Raw genomic sequence first — 10079 nt, 5'->3', positions numbered from 1 at the left:
TTTTCCATACAAAATTGATTATTGTTCTTTCAAGGTCTGTGAAGAATTGTGCTGGGATTTTAATGGGGATTGCATTGAATCTGTAGACTGCTTTTGGCAGGATTGCCATTTTTACTACATTGATCCTACCTATCCAAGAGCATGTGAGATCTTTCCATTTTCTGAGGACTTCTTCAGTTTCTTTATTTAAAGTGCCAAAGTTCTGCCACTTGTTTGGTTAGCGTTACCCTATGGTATTTTATGTTGTTTGTGGCAATTGTAAAGGGTGATGTGTCTCTGATTTCCTTCTCAGCCCTTTTATCATCTGTATATAGTAGGGCTACTGATTTTCTTGAGTTGATCTTGTAGCCTGCCACTTTGCTGAAGGTGTTAATCAGCTGTAAGAGTTCCCTGGTAGAGTTCTTTGGGTCATTTCTGTAAACTATCATATCATCTGCAAATAGTGAAAGTTTGACCTCTTCCTTTCCAATTTGTATACCCTTGATCTCATTTTGTTGTGGTATGGCTCTGGCTAGAACTTCAAGTACAATATTGAAAAGGTATGGAGAGAGTGGACAGCCTTGTCTTGTTCCTGATTTTAGCGGAATTACGTTGAGTTTCTGTCCATTTAGTTTGATGTTAGCTGTTGGTTTACTGGGAGCTGTTCTTTTTGGTTGTTGGGAATTAAGCACAAGTCCTCTGGAAGAGCTGCCAGCATTGTGAACTGCTGAGTCATCACTGCTGTCTCTTTCTGATCATTTTAATGGTAGTCTCACTCTACATACCAAGCTTTTATTTTTAAAGCTTCTTCTATGACTGGCATTTGTATGATCACTTTTTTGTTGTTGTTGTTGTTTGGTTGGTTGTTTTGAAGTTGGGTATTTTAGCTAATTCCCTTCTGACTCAAAAGATTTTTAACCAGCTAGAACCAAGTAATAACACTGTACTGATTCCCAGTGCAATGTGCATTTTGTATAAACCCCATGTCATTTCAGCATAGTATGACTTAAATACTGAGTAGGATATATTGATTTTACTTATCCTAATTTATAAGACTTTTTATTTTACCTACATATGTATGTGTGTTTTTCTACATGCATTTATATGTGCATAACTTGCATGCCTAGTTCAGGCACAGGAAACTAGGGTGCATTGGATATTCTGGAGATATAGCTAGTTGTGAGGTATTTGTGGTTATTTGGAATTGAACCATGGTCCTCTGGAAGACCAACAAGTGAGTAATAAGTGACCATAGATATTTAATCTTCTTTCTAGGCCAGATAATAAAAATGTTTTTAATTAAGTGTTTACTATTGGATAACCTGTGCATACTAATGTTAAAGTTAGACATAATTTGTCAGAAATTCAAATTTAACTGAGAAGTCTCAAAACAGATGTTTGCTGAATCTATCAATCCCCAAAATTCTTTATTGAGTTTCTTGCCTTTTTTGTTGGTATGTATACATGAATTCATGCATACTTTCTCTCTCTCTCTCTCTCTCTCTCTCTTTCACACACACACACACACACACACACACCACATATACTTTCTTTCTTTACCCATTAAAAGGTAGTAGCTTTCATAATGTGTGAATTTCTTGATTTGACCTGCAGAGAGCACGTTCCTGGTCTACAGTTCACTTGTATTTTGGAGTGGAGGAGAATAGATTTTGACTACTCCATGGACCAGCAACAGCTGTGAGATAAATGGTTTAAAGGAACGCTGACCATTTGGGACAAGATAAAGGACTAGTATAAATGAGATTCACAAAAGATTATTTTACAGCTGACATAATTTTCGTGAATGGGAGAGAAGAACTTTACTACAGGAAAGAGCTCTCTTGGAGATTACAGCGTTAAACTGGTCTAATAAATGGCACTTTGGGTTTCTAGAGGTGTCGCAGCAAGTAATGCACAGAGACAGGAAGATGCCAAAGAAGTTTTGATCAGATAAAATTTGTGTGTGGGTCAGGCCCTGAATGTGGGGAATGGAAACATCCCCATGTCATCTCTTCTGGTTCTCTTGGGTCTCTGCATTCAACACCTACCATTCAGGCTGTTTTCATTATCCCATTACACCTGAATTTAGGTTATTCCGACCCACTTTTGTGTGCTAGCTGGGACCTTACCATACAGCAGGATGTTATCTTATGAGAAGACAACACCTGATTTTCAAAACACCGACTTTAAAAGAAAATGCTGAAGCATAGCTTAGTTGGGTATGGCCATCCTGGCAGGAGACCTGGTCACCACACAAAGTGTCATTCATTGAGTTGAACACGTACAACATATAGATTGCATTCATCAATCAAATTTAATTTTATTCCACTCAAAAAGTATTTCTTGGGTACCTTTCAAAGATACAGAGCTTTTCTACTCTGAAGGGGAATGGATAAGGTGACAGGTAACAGTGCATACTCTTGCACAGTCAAAAGTGTGAGAGTCAAAGATGAGCAAGTGTTCACAAATAGCCTCACCCACACACACGTACTTGCACGCAGACACACACCGCTGTGACTAAAATGACATCATGAAGAAGGAAGTTCATAAGACTCAGAACCAAGGGAAAGTGCTATGCCACCTATTCTAAAACCCAGACTCCAGACACTTCTCTGCCTTCACAAATAGGAGAATGAAAAGGGGAAACTGAGTCCCGGAGATGCTCAAGGAGGGCAGGCATGGGTATCCCTGCCTTAAGTCATTGAAGCAACTTCCCTCCTGAGTCTTTAACCTCAAGGATCATAGCTCTTTTCAGACCTCTCCCGCAGGCTGCTCAGTAACTTATGTGGTACCCTGCTTTGTGTGAGAAGAAGCAAGAGTCGGTAACCTGCACTCGGTATTAACTCTTATGTTCTCCTTGAGTGATAGGAAAAGAAGGCTTCTTTCAGAGTTCCTTTGAGACTCTCCTTAGGGGATCCACTAAGCTGCCCTCTGTTCTCACAGCCCGCACTCTGCAGCAAGGGACTGAATGCCCCTTGTTCACCAGGCACCAGAGAAATTCCTGCTGGGGTCGGAACAGTGCTCTGGTGTCCTCTCTGAAGGTAGGGAGAGAGTTGCCTCAGAAGCCCAGGATGTGAAGAGGGGCAGGTGGGGCAGGGTCTCCTGAGGTGTCCCAGGATCTGGGTCCCACCCTGATCCAGCTGCTTGTGGGGGTGGAGTTGCCCCAGTGGAAGCTGTAGGGGCGTGGTGCTGAGGCTTTGCCTGTCATCGCCCCGGGGCGGGCGTACCTCCCCGCTGCCCAATCCCTAGCCTTCGCCTCAGCCTTATGAATAAACAATAAAGCCAAGTGCCCTCCCTCTGCTGTCTCAGACAGCCAGGGAAGCTGGAGACCTCTGTGTGACCTGCTGCAGCTATGCCCCAAATGCTGGAACCTCCACTGTCCTCTTAGCTTAGCTTCACGGGTGAAGTCCAGCCTGGCTCTTGCAGACCTGATCCAGGTACAGGGGAGAAGTGAGAGTCTTGGGCACTGTGGAGCATCCTGGGAGCTATGCTCATCATGGGAGCTCCCTGTACCCTCCCTTGAATTCAGTACCCAGTTGCCCGGTCCTCTGCACTTAATACTCAGGTATAACACATAGCCATTGTCCTGAGATGCAGAGACGTCGCCTGTGCATCCTGGTCAGGGACAGAGTCCAGCCACTGTAGAATGTAATCATGCAGAAGCGAAATTCCTAACTAAGCAAGGGGAGAGCCAAAATAGGACTCTGAAGAATTTGGAGCTGAGGCATTCTTTTCTGTCCTTAGAAAGAAAATTTGGGCATCAAATTAAAATGCAGCTCTCTCGTGAAAGATTGCAAAGAAGGCTGCTTCAAGTTCCTCCAGTTTTCCTTTGAGACTTAAGGAGAGTTAAAGCAAGGTCCACAAACCACCCACACAGTTCTGAAAGAGCTCTTTACTGAGGACCAATACACGTGGTCAGAAATTGCATGCCTCCTTGTTCTTTTGTGTTTTTCCTTGATCACAAGTCCTCTGTTGAGCTCCTGTGCATCTATCTCCCTCGGCTAAGCATCTTCTGTGCTGGCAGATTCAGCACGGAAGCCAGCAAATCCTTAGCAGCATCATTCAGAAAGACTCAGTCCAGGGAGGGCGGTTTCACAGTGACAGAACACTGGTTCTATTGTTCAGAGTAGAGATTAAAGTCGATCTATTTGCTCTATGGATAAAGTTGTGTTTGTTACATTAACTATAATAATGAACCACATGCTTACGACCAGCCTAAATATTGATTGCAAAACTCCCAGGGCTCACTAAGTCTAAGGTAGCTACAGCAACAGAGCCAATTAGGGAAATGTGGATTTGCCTTTGTTTTCATGCAAAACCTCTGACTATATATTGTGGATGTTTTCTACTGGTCCTTCACACTATGGTAATTTGTCACTATAGAATATTTTATTTTAAATGTATCTACAGAATAAAAGAAGAAGCTGAGATCATCTGCTATGATAAAATTAACTTGTTAATTCCAGATGTGCGTCACACTACTGAGGAGCTTTAACTTTACTTTCAAGTTGTATATGACTTTTTTCTTCTTTCTTTTTCTTTTCCTCCTTGAGATGGGATCTCGCTATGTTGCCCCATGAGGCCTAGAGCCAGATGTAAAGATGAGGCTGTCCTGGAACTCAGAGAGATATGCCTGCCTCTGCCTCTCTAGTGCTCTGACTAAAGATGTGGCTACCATGCATGGTGCATTGATTTGCATTGCATTGTTGTTAATTGAATATTATTTATCCTAACATCGGTAAAGAATCCCTCCAACAGTAGTCTGGGTTTATTCTCTAAGATGAAACTCTTTTCAGTTAATAAATGTGTGGTCAGTCTTATTTTTTCATGTCATATTTACTTATTGAAGATGCGAAAACTCTGTGAAACTTCTTTTGGCTTCCCTGTAAAGGCCAACTAGTGCTGAGAGGTCTTGCCAAGTGACTGAGGTTTGTGAACCACAAAGGACAGAAATAAGGTGTCAGATTGGGCCATTGAAAAGAGCTGTTTGACGTGGAAGCAACTGCTTGCTGAGGGAAATTGCTCAGGACAGACTCTGCACTGAAGATCTGAAAAAGGAAGTTAGGTGCAGAACAAATAGTCCACACTTCAGTGATGCTGTAGAATTTTCAAATTCTCACATCTTTGCAGTTTGAGGGACTTGTACATTGGAACTGCATTAGCATGTCTTATATTGCACGGTATTTATGTTTCTTCAAACTCCTTTCATATGTGCTGCCATTATTTGTCTGTTTTCTACCCTTGGAAGAAAATAGGATGCTTATGATGATAATGATGGTGGTGGTGGTGATGATGGCTTAGTGTGAGTCTCTTCATCTCCATTTTTCCTCTTGGGAACTTTGCTGTAGAGATCTGACCAAGGTATTGCTGGAACTTGAACATTGTTTAATCTCCAAGGCCAGATTTTCTTACCAAACACAGGATGGTATTCTGAGAGTAAGAAGCATGGGTATTTTGTCTGTTTGCATCACTACATAGACTGCAGCTCAGAATGGGATCCATATTCGGGACTCATTTGTGATCTGCATGGTGGAGATAGTGATTTGCTTGTAGCCGATTGGCCCACTCACCCTCTTCTCAGTCTGACCTGGGCTGGGGCACTTCTTAGGGAGCAGACTTCACCTATAGATACTTTATTCTCTCTCATTCCACTATGATTGAACAGGCTGTTGAAAGGATCATTTGTCATCCTAACTCTTAGAACCTATATTAGAGACCAATGACAGCTGCCAATATCACAGAGAATCAGAAATGGGCTGAGTTAATCCAAAGAGCTATAGTAGAATTAATAGTGTCAGGATTCAGCATTAACATATTTAAAAAAGAAATCAGTTGAAAACCAAATATTCCATATTTGACTATGATGTAGATACTTCAAATTGCTCCTATTTTTGTAGTTTGGGGAACATGTATGTTAGAGTGACACTTATATGTATTATTTTGCATGATATTTAAGCTTTTCAAACTGTACTCATGTCTGCTGTCACTTTTGTCCATTCCCCAACCTTAGAATAAAATAGAGTGAGCATGGTGACAATGGTGGTAGTGTAGATGATGACTTGGTAGGAGTGTCCACGGATCCACTTCCTAATGTGAGAACTCGGTGCACAAGTAAGTGCTTAACACATCTCTTGATTAAGTCTAAGGCTAAAGTTGTACCTTTCTTTTCTTTGCTTTTTACATTTTTGTTGTCTTTGAAGCTTAACTCTGCCCAGACTTGACAAAGATGAAGATCCTGGACTGTGTCTACTTAAGATGGTGAAAGATAATGCCTGACATAACAGCTTATCTGCCCACCCACCAGTGTCAGAAATCAGCAAATTGCTTGGAGGACAGCCAGGTCATTAGGGAAACTTGATAGGGGGTGACAGACAAGGTGATACTGATTAGCTCCCTAAGAAATGCTTCCTAAGCTTGATGGAGCCAATCCTACTACTTGTTAGGAACTTGGCTAGTTCGTCAGAACTAAGGGACCTTGAGACACAGCAAGAACAGCACCAGGGAGGCAGGATGAACAGTAGAGAAGCATTCCTTCCTTTGCTCCTTGAGTATTCTGATGACGGAGATAATTTAACTCGAGACACAGATGCTCAAAAGCGGTGAAATGTCCCCTTTACTCTTCTCCCAGCACAGTACCCTAAGGACACGAATGACTTTTCAGACAAAATTTGCTCAGCCTTTCCTCTCTCCTGGGCACTTGGCCACATAGGAGGTATAGAGCAGAGGGAAGAAAGACAAGGAGAGAGACCACAGAATATGCCTACATGGTTTGTGTGGGGTTAAGGATATTATCATCAACTTGACTGTGGTCACTCCTTTGGTTCATATTTTCTAATGTCCTGCAGTTTCCCCTGTCTGATGCTAACTCCTAGGCAGGGTAATAGGACCTGCACTAGGATTGGAAGATGAAGGCACTGAAGTCATCTATTAATCTGAGTGGCAGACTGCTCGCTGCTGCCATTCCTACAGGCCATCGTTTCTCTTTCCCCTGGACTTCAGATGTTGCTTGCAGCCGTGGAGAAAGGGAGCACATGGCCTCAACACACGGACACACAAAAGGCTGTGGCTCACCCCCACTTTCTCTGCTGTAATTGGATTTGGAAAGCAGGTGGCCAGCACTTAATCACAGAAGCAACATCCTTTAGAGCAGGCAGATTTCCCTGCACATAGATATTTAGAACTCTAGATGGAGATGGAAATAAGACCCTGAAGGAGAATTCTGTCTTGGAAAGGTGGTTGAGGCTTGTTAGACCTTTACATTTTTCTCCTTTCCACTAAATCTAATTTGTCCATAAAATTTTCCTCTCAGTACACAAGACCATAAATCATAAAACGTACAGTCTCGTTCACATGTGTGGTAACTCCACTCCTGAAGGAATCATGCTGAGACTGCAGAAACACTCTCAGTTTTGTTTTCCTTCAGGGTAACAGGACACAAATATATATGGGGATCATGATTTGGGAAATTTACAATAATGTAAATCAAAGGTCACACCCAGCACAATGGGAAAACAGTGTTACAAATCATTGAATTGGGAAGACAATGTCCTGTTTTAATATACGGTTGTAGTTTGAGCTCCAATGACAATGTGAGTTGTTTAAAGAATATACCAAATATAATGACTATAAACCATAAGTAACCAGCAAGAAGTGCAAATTTAACATTTTTCAAATAACAAATGTTCACATTGGCTATCTTTTCTGATTATGCAATTTTGGAATATGAAGGTTTTCTGTATATTTTTTCTTGTTGCAAATATTTTGAAAGCTTTACAGATATATTTTGTTTAAAAATCTTTCACATGCATTTTTAAACTTGTGAACATACCTGCTTTTCAGCATTTTTGACATTTATCAAGTTTTAAATTGTACTTTGTATTTTAATGACTGTAGCCACATATCATCATGGGGGTGGTTGGAGGAAGGGGAATTGTATATAACTCCAGTCACAGAATAAGAGCAACAAAACCCTCCAAATTAATATATTTCTGGACTCTTGAAGTTCAAGTTAAGGGTAATAGCAAATGTGGTCTCTGGCCAGGGCCCGGTGTTTACAAGGCAAGTACGTATGTGATCTCACATGGCAGACAAGGGGGGAAGGGGATGTGTGAGGACTCTTTCCAGGGACCCTGGTCCCATTCATCAGTGTCCTGTGTTCATGACAGCATTTTCTAAAAGCCTTATCTCCCAACACTGTCCTTATGGTTAGATCTCCTATGAATTTTAGGGACACAAACATACAGACCACAGAAACACAAAAGTTTCTAAAATGTATTTGTAACATTTGCTTTCCATCTCCTAGACATGGTGCTAAATTCTAAAGTCATTTTGTGTACCATTTTTTAGGGAGCTTTAAGTTAAATCAGCTGCAGAATTCAGAAGGGAAAAGTGATCTGGGTTATTCATGTCTCAAGGGGACAATGAAATAGAGCAACCATGTCCTACCTCCCTTCTCTGGGAGGAGTCAAGGAGATCATTGTTCTTCGGGTTTAAGTTGAAGGAGCTTATTTTCAAAATATATCCACATGACAGTGTGCTATGCATTACTTTTCCACAGGACTCAATCCCTGGAACTGTCAACTCCTTCACCTTGCATTTCTCTTCCACTATGAGCAGACCCACTCTGTTGCACGGCTCTGTGGCTTTCTGTAGCGTTGTCTGCCTCACCCTAGCCACTCACTGTCTAGCTTTCCCAAAAGTGGAAAAGAGGGAGACAGCACATGCTCATGGGGAGACACAGCAGTCCTGGGAGATGAACACTGGTGACCAAGAAAACATCTCCTCTGCTCCAAAGCACATGTCCCAGCAGATGCCCTCTGAATCTCCAATGGTGCTGTCTGCAGGATCATCAGTGATGCAATTAAATAAAGTAACCTCTGTCAACAAAGAACCCCATCTTCCAGGAGCTGGGCTTCTGCATCCTGACATCCCTGATCTTCACTCTTCCAGTGAGCCAGTGATCTCAGCCAGTGAAGAAGGGCATGGTCCCAGACAGCTTGCAAAGATGTCTCCTGAACACAGACTTTCCAAGGCCATGTCAATCATTGCTGTCTCTTCACCTACTTCTCTTAATCCTCACCTGGAGGGACCACATAGCAGTTCTAGCATCCAGCCCATTAGAGAAGGGATCACAGATGTAACACGCGACTTCCTGAAGCATGTAGATAATGAGTTGTTTGCCACTGAAAGTCAGGAAGCAGTTAGCTTGGGAAGCACAGCTACATCTTATATAAAAACCAAAGAAATGCGAACTGCCAATCCAAGAACTGAGAAATTTGAGACAGATGCATCCAAGGGGATGACTGCTGTTCCTCGTATTGATTCCACAACAGATACAGAGCCTGGTTGGGGGAGGGGGAGACCCTCAGAGAAGTCAGGTGACAATTCCCAGACCACTGCCACCACACACTTGGTGGATATTTTGATATTGATCCAAGAGCTGACAGTCTTCTGGGAGACCTCAAGGTCACAGTGAGTGTGAGCACAGCTGTTCCAATTTCTTCTGTCCTAAGTGATTAGTGCGATGACATCATGCTTGAGGGAGCTAGTCTGACAGGGACCCCAGATTTAGGAGACTGTGCAGAGACTCAAGTGAGAATGGAGCCACCACAGGGACCAAATGACGGCTTTTAGGGCACTGAGTGGAGCCCACTTCCCCAGTGGTTACAACGATGTCACTTTGATATCAGCGTCTGCTGTTTTTCAGTTTTTGACATAGTAGTGAATTTAACGTATAGGGATCTGGTCTATTTATAAAAGTCCTCCTTTTTATACATCACTCAAGAGATGACAATGGCCACTCAAGAACCAGACCCCACATTACCCTTGGTGACACAAGAGCATATTGAGGTTCCCAGAGGCAGTGGGGAGCCTGAAGAAGGCATGCCATCCCCCGCTCCTGTGTCTGCTGATGTGGATGCCACTGAGCTGTCCAGACAATGGGTGTCTCTGGCCACTCCAGCCCACCCCACTGTTGTCCCTTCGTCTCTCGAAGTCACCTCTTCTATGGAAGGTCAGTAGGAGAGTGTGGGGCCAGTGTTTGAAGGAGGAGTGTGGGCTTTACTGTGAGTTACTGGGATTAGTGAGGATTCTGGCCTTTC

The 10079-nt window shown here is 42.6% G+C and overlaps 1 pseudogene; it reads left to right on the top strand.

The window, feature by feature from the left end:
• Positions 1–8383: 8383 nt before the first annotated feature.
• LOC121138115 lies at positions 8384–9735 on the top strand (annotated as a pseudogene).
• Positions 9736–10079: the final 344 nt, after the last annotated feature.

This window comes from Mesocricetus auratus, unplaced genomic scaffold, assembly GCF_017639785.1.
Source record: "Mesocricetus auratus isolate SY011 unplaced genomic scaffold, BCM_Maur_2.0 contig_7743_pilon_obj, whole genome shotgun sequence".
NCBI lineage: Eukaryota > Metazoa > Chordata > Mammalia > Rodentia > Cricetidae > Mesocricetus > Mesocricetus auratus.
The sequence above is the reverse complement of the archived record's forward strand: the minus strand, read 5'-3'. Positions and strand labels throughout refer to the sequence as shown.